Here is a 13,671-nt window from a genome sequence, read left to right as displayed (position 1 = left end):
CCTGCTTTGTTTTATTGTCCGTGTTCATAGTGGTTAGTTAATTTTATCGTCCTTGTTTGTCGTGGTTAGTTGATTTTTACACGCGTTTGCAGAAAGGCGTGTGTGTTTTATCCGTTATTTTTTTAAGTCACAAAATGTAACTGCTGTCATCCTCTGACCCTCGCCTCGTGGTCCAGGTCGAGGCGACTCCCACCATGCATTTCACCGTTTGCACAGTTGTCGTAAACTGCTTTTATCCTTTACATCGTTGACTTTGCAGGTGATATAAACATGTTAAATTACAGTTAATGTTGATGTTTACACTGAAGAATTTTAATAATTTTGGGTACTAAACCTGCTAAACTGGGAAACTACGCAGTACCCATAGCGTAGAGTCAATATATCTGACTACATATAGCGCTGCGCCGACCTGTTCTCACTAAGACTATACTTTCAGGGATCATTTCTATAGTTTCCAACTTACGAAATGGGCTCTAAAGTGTCTGGACCAACCAGCCCCGATGAGGAGTTGGAGCTGTGCCTCCTGAGCGCGAAGCCGGCTTGGAGTGCTGCTCACGCAGCCGCTCCTCGCCATTGATGACCGTTCCTGCCGCTCGCAAGGGTGGCGGGAGGGAGGCACAGCAAGCTGAGGGGTTGGTTTCTTTGCGACATAAAAACTGATGTTTACCTTGGTGTACATTTAGGGACTTCTTTCCATGGATAAAAGCAATGGCCTGCTGATTCTATCTTAATTGCTGATTCTGTTCTGCGGTTCTATAACACGGTTCCTTTGGAGTGGGCAGGTAGGAACTTGGTTGGACAGCGAATTCGTGCACGACAGATAAATATGCACGACAGACAGACGAATAATCCCTGGTGGGCAGTGTGGAACCTATACTCTTAGGCTTTTCGGTAAAGTCACTTAGGTAAAAAATAAAAGTAAAATTAATAGAAGTAATAATAGAAATAAAATAATAAATCTCGACGTTTCGGAGGCAACACAAGCTTCCGTCTTCAGGTGGAACCGTCACAGCACGATTGCTCTTTACTTGATACAGCAATTGTGCTGTGACGGTTCCACCTGAAGACAGAAGCTTGTGTTGCCTCCGAAACGTCGTGATTTATTATTTTATTTCTTTGATTACTTCTATTAATTTATCTTTTTACCTACGTGACTTTACCGAAAAAGCCTTAGAGTATGAATCCTTGCAGTCACGAAAGCTTCAAATCTAGTGTGGAACCTGTTGTTCCTACCTGTAAAAGCAATGGCTTGCTGATACTGTTCCACGTTTCTATAAAATACATTATTCATCGATAGGGCGGTCAAATAGTAAAATTTTGGGCAGAACAATAGAGACAGAACCACGTCACGTGAGAAATTGGAGGCGAACATTGTTTCTCGAACCGAGACTGGCGTACAAGTTGATTTGCCGACGTGATCACGTTTCATCTCAAGCGATGACATGCCCAGCGGATAGAGCGAGGTGATGGAAACGGGCCGTTTAACGGCATTGCTATTTTTTCAGCTTTAAGAAAATTGTGATAATTGAGTCGATGGCACATTCACACACGTGTAGTGGCCGTTGCTGTATCTTTGTCACCACAATGCCATGACTCAGATTTGAACCGAGGTTGTTGCAGCCACAACGCAGAGTTCTAACCACTATACGACCACAGCGATCTACGCAGGCTTGCTGCTTTCAGTCCATACAAAGAGCTCTCTTAATCACCTCTTCTTCAACGTCACTCGTGTGGGGTCTTATCTACCCTTTCAGAACAGGGTTGGAAAGTTGATCAAGGGGACAGACAAAACGTTGTTGTGTAAAAAAGATAGCTCAAGGCCAGGACATATATTTACATGAACAGTAGACTCTCGATTATCCACGCTAATGACGAGAAGGACAGCCGTGGATAATTATACATCACGGATAATCCAAAAATATACATTTTTCGCGTATCTTAATGCCAAACACCACGAATATAGGTGTAAATTACCGATCGGTGTGCATAAAGGCCGTAGCCATGGAGTCAAGATTGGGGGGGACCAAATCTTCCAGGGTGTCTGGGGGTCCCAACCCAGAAAAATATCTAAATTTGAAAACTCATTTCCTGCCTAAAATATAAAAAAAATCACCAACACATGGGATGGACTTTTCATTTATTTTTTGCAAGAATGTCTAATGGTGTATTGTATTTACATTGCTCTGTTTTTACTTTTTTACGATTTCTTGTTTAATTGTATGTAATGGCAGAGATTAGGGATTAATAAAGTAAAACCATAACCACAATCATATAAATAGAAATCTATGCATTGATTTATATGAAGACAAGTCCAGAAATTGTGGCCAAGGTTTAGCAAATTGTTGTTTTTATTTACATAGCATAGCAATTTATATCTATAACAATATATTGGGGGGACATTTTGAGCATATTTGAATATATATATTATAAATACGGCCTTTGTGTGCATGCTCAGTGATAACACTTTCATGCTCCCGCGCAGAAGACTCTGCCCACTAAATGGATAGCAGTGCCACGCCAATCAACATCAGACTCCACCCACTGTTGTAAAGATATGCAACTACTGCACTATAGAGGCGATCACGTGGCTTTCGAACTAACCGAAGCACATATTTGATCGGTTAAAGCACGTGACTTGTCATGAACATTTCCAAGAAAAATAATGTTTAACTGTTGTTAGATTATTAATTGGCCTTAAGGGGAAATCGGATAAACTGCACGCGGATAATCGATAGTCTGCCGTACTAAGGGGCCGTCCATAAATGACGTCACGCACCTAGGGGGGGTGGGGGGGGTCAGACATTTGCAACGATGTGTGACGAGGGGGGGTTTGAGAAATGTGACGTCACGTCAAAATGCGCAACTTTAAATAAATATAGACAACACGTTCTACTTAATTAAATAGACTTTTTAATAAATTTTTCTCCTACATCAGAGTGCAGAGGCACATTAAATACGCACTGCAATGACAATAGTTTAAAGCGATTTTAAGCATGGTTTTTTTGGGGGGGGGGGGGGGGCAGAGCTTTGTGACGTCATATTTGGGGGGGGGGGGAGGTCTGACTTTTTGTGACGCCGTTTGACGACGGGGGGGGTCAACAATCGTCCAAAATCGCGTGACGTCATTTATGGACGGCCCCTAAGATCAGCAGCCGTATTCCGATAAAACGTGGGACGAGCCCATTGAGTGAGTCTGGCGTGGTGCTGGAGGCGATCAAGAGAGCTCTTTGCCTGGGAGTGGCGCCAGCGGGCCGCGTAGCTCGCCGTGATCGTATAGTGGTTAGTACTCTGCGTTGTGGCCGCAGCAACCTCGGTTCGAATCCGAGTCACGGCATTGTGGCGACAAAGACACGGCAGCGGCCTGCTTTGTTTTATTGTCCGTGTTCATAGTGGTTAGTTAATTTTATCGTCCTTGTTTGTCGTGGTTAGTTGATTTTTACACGCGTTTGCAGAAAGGCGTGTGTGTTTTATCCGTTATTTTTTTAAGTCACAAAATGTAACTGCTGTCATCCTCTGACCCTCGCCTCGTGGTCCAGGTCGAGGCGACTCCCACCATGCATTTCACCGTTTGCACAGTTGTCGTAAACTGCTTTTATCCTTTACATCGTTGACTTTGCAGGTGATATAAACATGTTAAATTACAGTTAATGTTGATGTTTACACTGAAGAAGTTTAATAATTTTGGGTACTAAACCTGCTAAACTGGGAAACTACGCAGTACCCATAGCGTAGAGTCAATATATCTGACTACATATAGCGCTGCGCCGACCTGTTCTCACTAAGACTATACTTTCAGGGATCATTTCTATAGTTTCCAACTTACGAAATGGGCTCTAAAGTGTCTGGACCAACCAGCCCCGATGAGGAGTTGGAGCTGTGCCTCCTGAGCGCGAAGCCGGCTTGGAGTGCTGCTCACGCAGCCGCTCCTCGCCATTGATGACCGTTCCTGCCGCTCGCAAGGGTGGCGGGAGGGAGGCACAGCAAGCTGAGGGGTTGGTTTCTTTGCGACATAAAAACTGATGTTTACCTTGGTGTACATTTAGGGACTTCTTTCCATGGATAAAAGCAATGGCCTGCTGATTCTATCTTAATTGCTGATTCTGTTCTGCGGTTCTATAACACGGTTCCTTTGGAGTGGGCAGGTAGGAACTTGGTTGGACAGCGAATTCGTGCACGACAGATAAATATGCACGACAGACAGACGAATAATCCCTGGTGGGCAGTGTGGAACCTATACTCTTAGGCTTTTCGGTAAAGTCACTTAGGTAAAAAATAAAAGTAAAATTAATAGAAGTAATAATAGAAATAAAATAATAAATCTCGACGTTTCGGAGGCAACACAAGCTTCCGTCTTCAGGTGGAACCGTCACAGCACGATTGCTCTTTACTTGATACAGCAATTGTGCTGTGACGGTTCCACCTGAAGACAGAAGCTTGTGTTGCCTCCGAAACGTCGTGATTTATTATTTTATTTCTTTGATTACTTCTATTAATTTATCTTTTTACCTACGTGACTTTACCGAAAAAGCCTTAGAGTACGAATCCTTGCAGTCACGAAAGCTTCAAATCTAGTGTGGAACCTGTTGTTCCTACCTGTAAAAGCAATGGCTTGCTGATACTGTTCCACGTTTCTATAAAATACATTATTCATCGATAGGGCGGTCAAATAGTAAAATTTTGGGCAGAACAATAGAGACAGAACCACGTCACGTGAGAAATTGGAGGCGAACATTGTTTCTCGAACCGAGACTGGCGTACAAGTTGATTTGCCGACGTGATCACGTTTCATCTCAAGCGATGACATGCCCAGCGGATAGAGCGAGGTGATGGAAACGGGCCGTTTAACGGCATTGCTATTTTTTCAGCTTTAAGAAAATTGTGATAATTGAGTCGATGGCACATTCACACACGTGTAGTGGCCGTTGCTGTATCTTTGTCACCACAATGCCATGACTCAGATTTGAACCGAGGTTGTTGCAGCCACAACGCAGAGTTCTAACCACTATACGACCACAGCGATCTACGCAGGCTTGCTGCTTTCAGTCCATACAAAGAGCTCTCTTAATCACCTCTTCTTCAACGTCACTCGTGTGGGGTCTTATCTACCCTTTCAGAACAGGGTTGGAAAGTTGATCAAGGGGACAGACAAAACGTTGTTGTGTAAAAAAGATAGCTCAAGGCCAGGACATATATTTACATGAACAGTAGACTCTCGATTATCCACGCTAATGACGAGAAGGACAGCCGTGGATAATTATACATCACGGATAATCCAAAAATATACATTTTTCGCGTATCTTAATGCCAAACACCACGAATATAGGTGTAAATTACCGATCGGTGTGCATAAAGGCCGTAGCCATGGAGTCAAGATTGGGGGGGACCAAATCTTCCAGGGTGTCTGGGGGTCCCAACCCAGAAAAATATCTAAATTTGAAAACTCATTTCCTGCCTAAAATATAAAAAAAATCACCAACACATGGGATGGACTTTTCATTTATTTTTTGCAAGAATGTCTAATGGTGTATTGTATTTACATTGCTCTGTTTTTACTTTTTTACGATTTCTTGTTTAATTGTATGTAATGGCAGAGATTAGGGATTAATAAAGTAAAACCATAACCACAATCATATAAATAGAAATCTATGCATTGATTTATATGAAGACAAGTCCAGAAATTGTGGCCAAGGTTTAGCAAATTGTTGTTTTTATTTACATAGCATAGCAATTTATATCTATAACAATATATTGGGGGGACATTTTGAGCATATTTGAATATATATATTATAAATACGGCCTTTGTGTGCATGCTCAGTGATAACACTTTCATGCTCCCGCGCAGAAGACTCTGCCCACTAAATGGATAGCAGTGCCACGCCAATCAACATCAGACTCCACCCACTGTTGTAAAGATATGCAACTACTGCACTATAGAGGCGATCACGTGGCTTTCGAACTAACCGAAGCACATATTTGATCGGTTAAAGCACGTGACTTGTCATGAACATTTCCAAGAAAAATAATGTTTAACTGTTGTTAGATTATTAATTGGCCTTAAGGGGAAATCGGATAAACTGCACGCGGATAATCGATAGTCTGCCGTACTAAGGGGCCGTCCATAAATGACGTCACGCACCTAGGGGGGGTGGGGGGGGTCAGACATTTGCAACGATGTGTGACGAGGGGGGGTTTGAGAAATGTGACGTCACGTCAAAATGCGCAACTTTAAATAAATATAGACAACACGTTCTACTTAATTAAATAGACTTTTTAATAAATTTTTCTCCTACATCAGAGTGCAGAGGCACATTAAATACGCACTGCAATGACAATAGTTTAAAGCGATTTTAAGCATGGTTTTTTTGGGGGGGGGGGGGCAGAGCTTTGTGACGTCATATTTGAGGGGGGGGGGAGGTCTGACTTTTTGTGACGCCGTTTGACGACGGGGGGGGGTCAACAATCGTCCAAAATCGCGTGACGTCATTTATGGACGGCCCCTAAGATCAGCAGCCGTATTCCGATAAAACGTGGGACGAGCCCATTGAGTGAGTCTGGCGTGGTGCTGGAGGCGATCAAGAGAGCTCTTTGCCTGGGAGTGGCGCCAGCGGGCCGCGTAGCTCGCCGTGATCGTATAGTGGTTAGTACTCTGCGTTGTGGCCGCAGCAACCTCGGTTCGAATCCGAGTCACGGCATTGTGGCGACAAAGACACGGCAGCGGCCTGCTTTGTTTTATTGTCCGTGTTCATAGTGGTTAGTTAATTTTATCGTCCTTGTTAGTCGTGGTTAGTTGATTTTTCCACGCGTTTGCAGAAAGGCGTGCGTGTTTTATCCGTTATTTTTTTAAGTCACAAAATGTAACTGCTGTCATCCTCTGACCCTCGCCTCGTGGTCCAGGTCGAGGCGACTCCCACCATGCATTTCACCGTTTGCACAGTTGTCGTAAACTGCTTTTATCCTTTACATCGTTGACTTTGCAGGTGATATAAACATGTTAAATTACAGTTAATGTTGATGTTTACACTGAAGAATTTTAATAATTTTGGGTACTAAACCTGCTAAACTGGGAAACTACGCAGTACCCATAGCGTAGAGTCAATATATCTGACTACATATAGCGCTGCGCCGACCTGTTCTCACTAAGACTATACTTTCAGGGATCATTTCTATAGTTTCCAACTTACGAAATGGGCTCTAAAGTGTCTGGACCAACCAGCCCCGATGAGGAGTTGGAGCTGTGCCTCCTGAGCGCGAAGCCGGCTTGGAGTGCTGCTCACGCAGCCGCTCCTCGCCATTGATGACCGTTCCTGCCGCTCGCAAGGGTGGCGGGAGGGAGGCACAGCAAGCTGAGGGGTTGGTTTCTTTGCGACATAAAAACTGATGTTTACCTTGGTGTACATTTAGGGACTTCTTTCCATGGATAAAAGCAATGGCCTGCTGATTCTATCTTAATTGCTGATTCTGTTCTGCGGTTCTATAACACGGTTCCTTTGGAGTGGGCAGGTAGGAACTTGGTTGGACAGCGAATTCGTGCACGACAGATAAATATGCACGACAGACAGACGAATAATCCCTGGTGGGCAGTGTGGAACCTATACTCTTAGGCTTTTCGGTAAAGTCACTTAGGTAAAAAATAAAAGTAAAATTAATAGAAGTAATAATAGAAATAAAATAATAAATCTCGACGTTTCGGAGGCAACACAAGCTTCCGTCTTCAGGTGGAACCGTCACAGCACGATTGCTCTTTACTTGATACAGCAATTGTGCTGTGACGGTTCCACCTGAAGACAGAAGCTTGTGTTGCCTCCGAAACGTCGTGATTTATTATTTTATTTCTTTGATTACTTCTATTAATTTATCTTTTTACCTACGTGACTTTACCGAAAAAGCCTTAGAGTATGAATCCTTGCAGTCACGAAAGCTTCAAATCTAGTGTGGAACCTGTTGTTCCTACCTGTAAAAGCAATGGCTTGCTGATACTGTTCCACGTTTCTATAAAATACATTATTCATCGATAGGGCGGTCAAATAGTAAAATTTTGGGCAGAACAATAGAGACAGAACCACGTCACGTGAGAAATTGGAGGCGAACATTGTTTCTCGAACCGAGACTGGCGTACAAGTTGATTTGCCGACGTGATCACGTTTCATCTCAAGCGATGACATGCCCAGCGGATAGAGCGAGGTGATGGAAACGGGCCGTTTAACGGCATTGCTATTTTTTCAGCTTTAAGAAAATTGTGATAATTGAGTCGATGGCACATTCACACACGTGTAGTGGCCGTTGCTGTATCTTTGTCACCACAATGCCATGACTCAGATTTGAACCGAGGTTGTTGCAGCCACAACGCAGAGTTCTAACCACTATACGACCACAGCGATCTACGCAGGCTTGCTGCTTTCAGTCCATACAAAGAGCTCTCTTAATCACCTCTTCTTCAACGTCACTCGTGTGGGGTCTTATCTACCCTTTCAGAACAGGGTTGGAAAGTTGATCAAGGGGACAGACAAAACGTTGTTGTGTAAAAAAGATAGCTCAAGGCCAGGACATATATTTACATGAACAGTAGACTCTCGATTATCCACGCTAATGACGAGAAGGACAGCCGTGGATAATTATACATCACGGATAATCCAAAAATATACATTTTTCGCGTATCTTAATGCCAAACACCACGAATATAGGTGTAAATTACCGATCGGTGTGCATAAAGGCCGTAGCCATGGAGTCAAGATTGGGGGGGACCAAATCTTCCAGGGTGTCTGGGGGTCCCAACCCAGAAAAATATCTAAATTTGAAAACTCATTTCCTGCCTAAAATATAAAAAAAATCACCAACACATGGGATGGACTTTTCATTTATTTTTTGCAAGAATGTCTAATGGTGTATTGTATTTACATTGCTCTGTTTTTACTTTTTTACGATTTCTTGTTTAATTGTATGTAATGGCAGAGATTAGGGATTAATAAAGTAAAACCATAACCACAATCATATAAATAGAAATCTATGCATTGATTTATATGAAGACAAGTCCAGAAATTGTGGCCAAGGTTTAGCAAATTGTTGTTTTTATTTACATAGCATAGCAATTTATATCTATAACAATATATTGGGGGAACATTTTGAGCATATTTGAATATATATTATAAATACGGCCTTTGTGTGCATGCTCAGTGATAACACTTTCATGCTCCCGCGCAGAAGACTCTGCCCACTAAATGGATAGCAGTGCCACGCCAATCAACATCAGACTCCACCCACTGTTGTAAAGATATGCAACTACTGCACTATAGAGGCGATCACGTGGCTTTCGAACTAACCGAAGCACATATTTGATCGGTTAAAGCACGTGACTTGTCATGAACATTTCCAAGAAAAATAATGTTTAACTGTTGTTAGATTATTAATTGGCCTTAAGGGGAAATCGGATAAACTGCACGCGGATAATCGATAGTCTGCCGTACTAAGGGGCCGTCCATAAATGACGTCACGCACCTAGGGGGGGTGGGGGGGGTCAGACATTTGCAACGATGTGTGACGAGGGGGGGTTTGAGAAATGTGACGTCACGTCAAAATGCGCAACTTTAAATAAATATAGACAACACGTTCTACTTAATTAAATAGACTTTTTAATAAATTTTTCTCCTACATCAGAGTGCAGAGGCACATTAAATACGCACTGCAATGACAATAGTTTAAAGCGATTTTAAGCATGGTTTTTTTGGGGGGGGGGGGGGCAGAGCTTTGTGACGTCATATTTGAGGGGGGGGGGGGGTCTGACTTTTTGTGACGCCGTTTGACGACGGGGGGGGTCAACAATCGTCCAAAATCGCGTGACGTCATTTATGGACGGCCCCTAAGATCAGCAGCCGTATTCCGATAAAACGTGGGACGAGCCCATTGAGTGAGTCTGGCGTGGTGCTGGAGGCGATCAAGAGAGCTCTTTGCCTGGGAGTGGCGCCAGCGGGCCGCGTAGCTCGCCGTGATCGTATAGTGGTTAGTACTCTGCGTTGTGGCCGCAGCAACCTCGGTTCGAATCCGAGTCACGGCATTGTGGCGACAAAGACACGGCAGCGGCCTGCTTTGTTTTATTGTCCGTGTTCATAGTGGTTAGTTAATTTTATCGTCCTTGTTAGTCGTGGTTAGTTGATTTTTCCACGCGTTTGCAGAAAGGCGTGCGTGTTTTATCCGTTATTTTTTTAAGTCACAAAATGTAACTGCTGTCATCCTCTGACCCTCGCCTCGTGGTCCAGGTCGAGGCGACTCCCACCATGCATTTCACCGTTTGCACAGTTGTCGTAAACTGCTTTTATCCTTTACATCGTTGACTTTGCAGGTGATATAAACACGTTAAATTACAGTTAATGTTGATGTTTACACTGAAGAAGTTTAATAATTTTGGGTACTAAACCTGCTAAACTGGGAAACTACGCAGTACCCATAGCGTAGAGTCAATATATCTGACTACATATAGCGCTGCGCCGACCTGTTCTCACTAAGACTATACTTTCAGGGATCATTTCTATAGTTTCCAACTTACGAAATGGGCTCTAAAGTGTCTGGACCAACCAGCCCCGATGAGGAGTTGGAGCTGTGCCTCCTGAGCGCGAAGCCGGCTTGGAGTGCTGCTCACGCAGCCGCTCCTCGCCATTGATGACCGTTCCTGCCGCTCGCAAGGGTGGCGGGAGGGAGGCACAGCAAGCTGAGGGGTTGGTTTCTTTGCGACATAAAAACAGATGTTTACCTTGGTGTACATTTAGGGACTTCTTTCCATGGATAAAAGCAATGGCCTGCTGATTCTGTTCTGCGGTTCTATAACACGTTCCTTTGGAGTGGGCAGGTAGGAACTTGGTGGACAGCGAATTTGTGCACGACAGATAAATATGCACGACAGACGGACGAATAATCCCTGGTGGGCATTGTGGAACCTATACTCTTAGGCTTTTTCGGTAAAGTCACGTAGGTTAAAAGTAAAATTAATAGAAGTAATAATAGAAATAAAATAATAAATCACGACGTTTCGGAGGCAACACAAGCTTCCGTCTTCAGGTGGAACCGTCACAGCACGATTGCTCTTTACTTGATACAGCAATTGTGCTGTGACGGTTCCACCTGAAGACAGAAGCTTGTGTTGCCTCCGAAACGTCGTGATTTATTATTTTATTTCTTTGATTACTTCTATTAATTTATCTTTTTACCTACGTGACTTTACCGAAAAAGCCTTAGAGTATGAATCCTTGCAGTCACGAAAGCTTCAAATCTAGTGTGGAACCTGTTGTTCCTACCTGTAAAAGCAATGGTTTGCTGATACTGTTCCACGTTTCTATAAAATACATTATTCATCGATAGGGCGGTCAAATAGTAAAATTTTGGGCAGAACAATAGAGACAGAACCACGTCACGTGAGAAATTGGAGGCGAACATTGTTTCTCGAACCGAGACTGGCGTACAAGTTGATTTGCCGACGTGATCACGTTTCATCTCAAGCGATGACATGCCCAGCGGATAGAGCGAGGTGATGGAAACGGGCCGTTTAACGGCATTGCTATTTTTTCAGCTTTAAGAAAATTGTGATAATTGAGTCGATGGCACATTCACACACGTGTAGTGGCCGTTGCTGTATCTTTGTCACCACAATGCCATGACTCAGATTTGAACCGAGGTTGTTGCAGCCACAACGCAGAGTTCTAACCACTATACGACCACAGCGATCTACGCAGGCTTGCTGCTTTCAGTCCATACAAAGAGCTCTCTTAATCACCTCTTCTTCAACGTCACTCGTGTGGGGTCTTATCTACCCTTTCAGAACAGGGTTGGAAAGTTGATCAAGGGGACAGACAAAACGTTGTTGTGTAAAAAAGATAGCTCAAGGCCAGGACATATATTTACATGAACAGTAGACTCTCGATTATCCACGCTAATGACGAGAAGGACAGCCGTGGATAATTATACATCACGGATAATCCAAAAATATACATTTTTCGCGTATCTTAATGCCAAACACCACGAATATAGGTGTAAATTACCGATCGGTGTGCATAAAGGCCGTAGCCATGGAGTCAAGATTGGGGGGGACCAAATCTTCCAGGGTGTCTGGGGGTCCCAACCCAGAAAAATATCTAAATTTGAAAACTCATTTCCTGCCTAAAATATAAAAAAATCACCAACACATGGGATGGACTTTTCATTTATTTTTTGCAAGAATGTCTAATGGTGTATTGTATTTACATTGCTCTGTTTTTACTTTTTTACGATTTCTTGTTTAATTGTATGTAATGGCAGAGATTAGGGATTAATAAAGTAAAACCATAACCACAATCATATAAATAGAAATCTATGCATTGATTTATATGAAGACAAGTCCAGAAATTGTGGCCAAGGTTTAGCAAATTGTTGTTTTTATTTACATAGCATAGCAATTTATATCTATAACAATATATTGGGGGAACATTTTGAGCATATTTGAATATATATTATAAATACGGCCTTTGTGTGCATGCTCAGTGATAACACTTTCATGCTCCCGCGCAGAAGACTCTGCCCACTAAATGGATAGCAGAGCCACGCCAATCAACATCAGACTCCACCCACTGTTGTAAAGATATGCAACGACTGCACTATAGAGGCGATCACGTGGCTTTCGAACTAACCGAAGCACATATTTGATCGGTTAAAGCACGTGACTTGTCATGAACATTTCCAAGAAAAATAATGTTGTAACTGTTGTTAGATTATTAATTGGCCTTAAGGGGAAATCGGATAAACTGCACGCGGATAATCGATAGTCTGCCGTACTAAGGGGCCGTCCATAAATGACGTCACGCACCTAGGGGGGGTGGGGGGGGTCAGACATTTGCAACGATGTGTGACGAGGGGGGGTTTGAGAAATGTGACGTCACGTCAAAATGCGCAACTTTAAATAAATATAGACAACACGTTCTACTTAATTAAATAGACTTTTTAATAAATTTTTCTCCTACATCAGAGTGCAGAGGCACATTAAATACGCACTGCAATGACAATAGTTTAAAGCGATTTTAAGCATGGTTTTTTTGGGGGGGGGGGCAGAGCTTTGTGACGTCATATTTGAGGGGGGGGGGGGGGCTGACTTTTTGTGACGCCGTTTGACGACGGGGGGGGGTCAACAATCGTCCAAAATCGCGTGACGTCATTTATGGACGGCCCCTAAGATCAGCAGCCGTATTCCGATAAAACGTGGGACGAGCCCATTGAGTGAGTCTGGCGTGGTGCTGGAGGCGATCAAGAGAGCTCTTTGCCTGGGAGTGGCGCCAGCGGGCCGCGTAGCTCGCCGTGATCGTATAGTGGTTAGTACTCTGCGTTGTGGCCGCAGCAACCTCGGTTCGAATCCGAGTCACGGCATTGTGGCGACAAAGACACGGCAGCGGCCTGCTTTGTTTTATTGTCCGTGTTCATAGTGGTTAGTTAATTTATCGTCCTTGTTAGTCGTGGTTAGTTGATTTTTCCACGCGTTTGCAGAAAGGCGTGCGTGTTTTATCCGTTATTTTTTTAAGTCACAAAATGTAACTGCTGTCATCCTCTGACCCTCGCCTCGTGGTCCAGGTCGAGGCGACTCCCACCATGCATTTCACCGTTTGCACAGTTGTCGTAAACTGCTTTTATCCTTTACATCGTTGACTTTGCAGGTGATATAAA

The 13,671-nt window shown here is 43.4% G+C and overlaps 8 non-coding genes across 8 annotated transcripts; all 8 read left to right on the top strand.

Annotated features, from left to right (window-relative positions):
* Positions 1 to 420: 420 nt before the first annotated feature.
* Positions 421 to 634, top strand: LOC133349011 (small nucleolar RNA U3). The gene has a single exon (XR_009755875.1). It is a non-coding gene; the product is annotated as a small nucleolar RNA U3 (small nucleolar RNA).
* Positions 635 to 3,262: 2,628 nt separating this feature from the next.
* On the top strand, positions 3,263 to 3,334 carry TRNAH-GUG (transfer RNA histidin (anticodon GUG)). Its single transcript has one exon. It is a non-coding gene; the product is annotated as a tRNA-His (tRNA).
* A 446-nt stretch (positions 3,335 to 3,780) lies between these two features.
* Positions 3,781 to 3,994, top strand: LOC133349010 (small nucleolar RNA U3). The gene has a single exon (XR_009755874.1). It is a non-coding gene; the product is annotated as a small nucleolar RNA U3 (small nucleolar RNA).
* Positions 3,995 to 6,620: 2,626 nt separating this feature from the next.
* On the top strand, positions 6,621 to 6,692 carry TRNAH-GUG (transfer RNA histidin (anticodon GUG)). The gene has a single exon. It is a non-coding gene; the product is annotated as a tRNA-His (tRNA).
* Positions 6,693 to 7,138: 446 nt separating this feature from the next.
* On the top strand, positions 7,139 to 7,352 carry LOC133349009 (small nucleolar RNA U3). The gene has a single exon (XR_009755873.1). It is a non-coding gene; the product is annotated as a small nucleolar RNA U3 (small nucleolar RNA).
* Positions 7,353 to 9,976: 2,624 nt separating this feature from the next.
* On the top strand, positions 9,977 to 10,048 carry TRNAH-GUG (transfer RNA histidin (anticodon GUG)). The gene has a single exon. It is a non-coding gene; the product is annotated as a tRNA-His (tRNA).
* Positions 10,049 to 10,494: 446 nt separating this feature from the next.
* On the top strand, positions 10,495 to 10,708 carry LOC133349007 (small nucleolar RNA U3). Its single transcript, XR_009755872.1, has one exon. It is a non-coding gene; the product is annotated as a small nucleolar RNA U3 (small nucleolar RNA).
* Positions 10,709 to 13,305: 2,597 nt separating this feature from the next.
* TRNAH-GUG (transfer RNA histidin (anticodon GUG)) lies at positions 13,306 to 13,377 on the top strand. The gene has a single exon. It is a non-coding gene; the product is annotated as a tRNA-His (tRNA).
* Positions 13,378 to 13,671: the final 294 nt, after the last annotated feature.

This window comes from Lethenteron reissneri, chromosome 28 (assembly GCF_015708825.2).
Source record: "Lethenteron reissneri isolate LAM-NWPU_2019-01 chromosome 28, ASM1570882v1, whole genome shotgun sequence".
NCBI classification, from domain to species: domain Eukaryota; kingdom Metazoa; phylum Chordata; class Hyperoartia; order Petromyzontiformes; family Petromyzontidae; genus Lethenteron; species Lethenteron reissneri.
The sequence above is the reverse complement of the archived record's forward strand: the minus strand, read 5'-3'. Positions and strand labels throughout refer to the sequence as shown.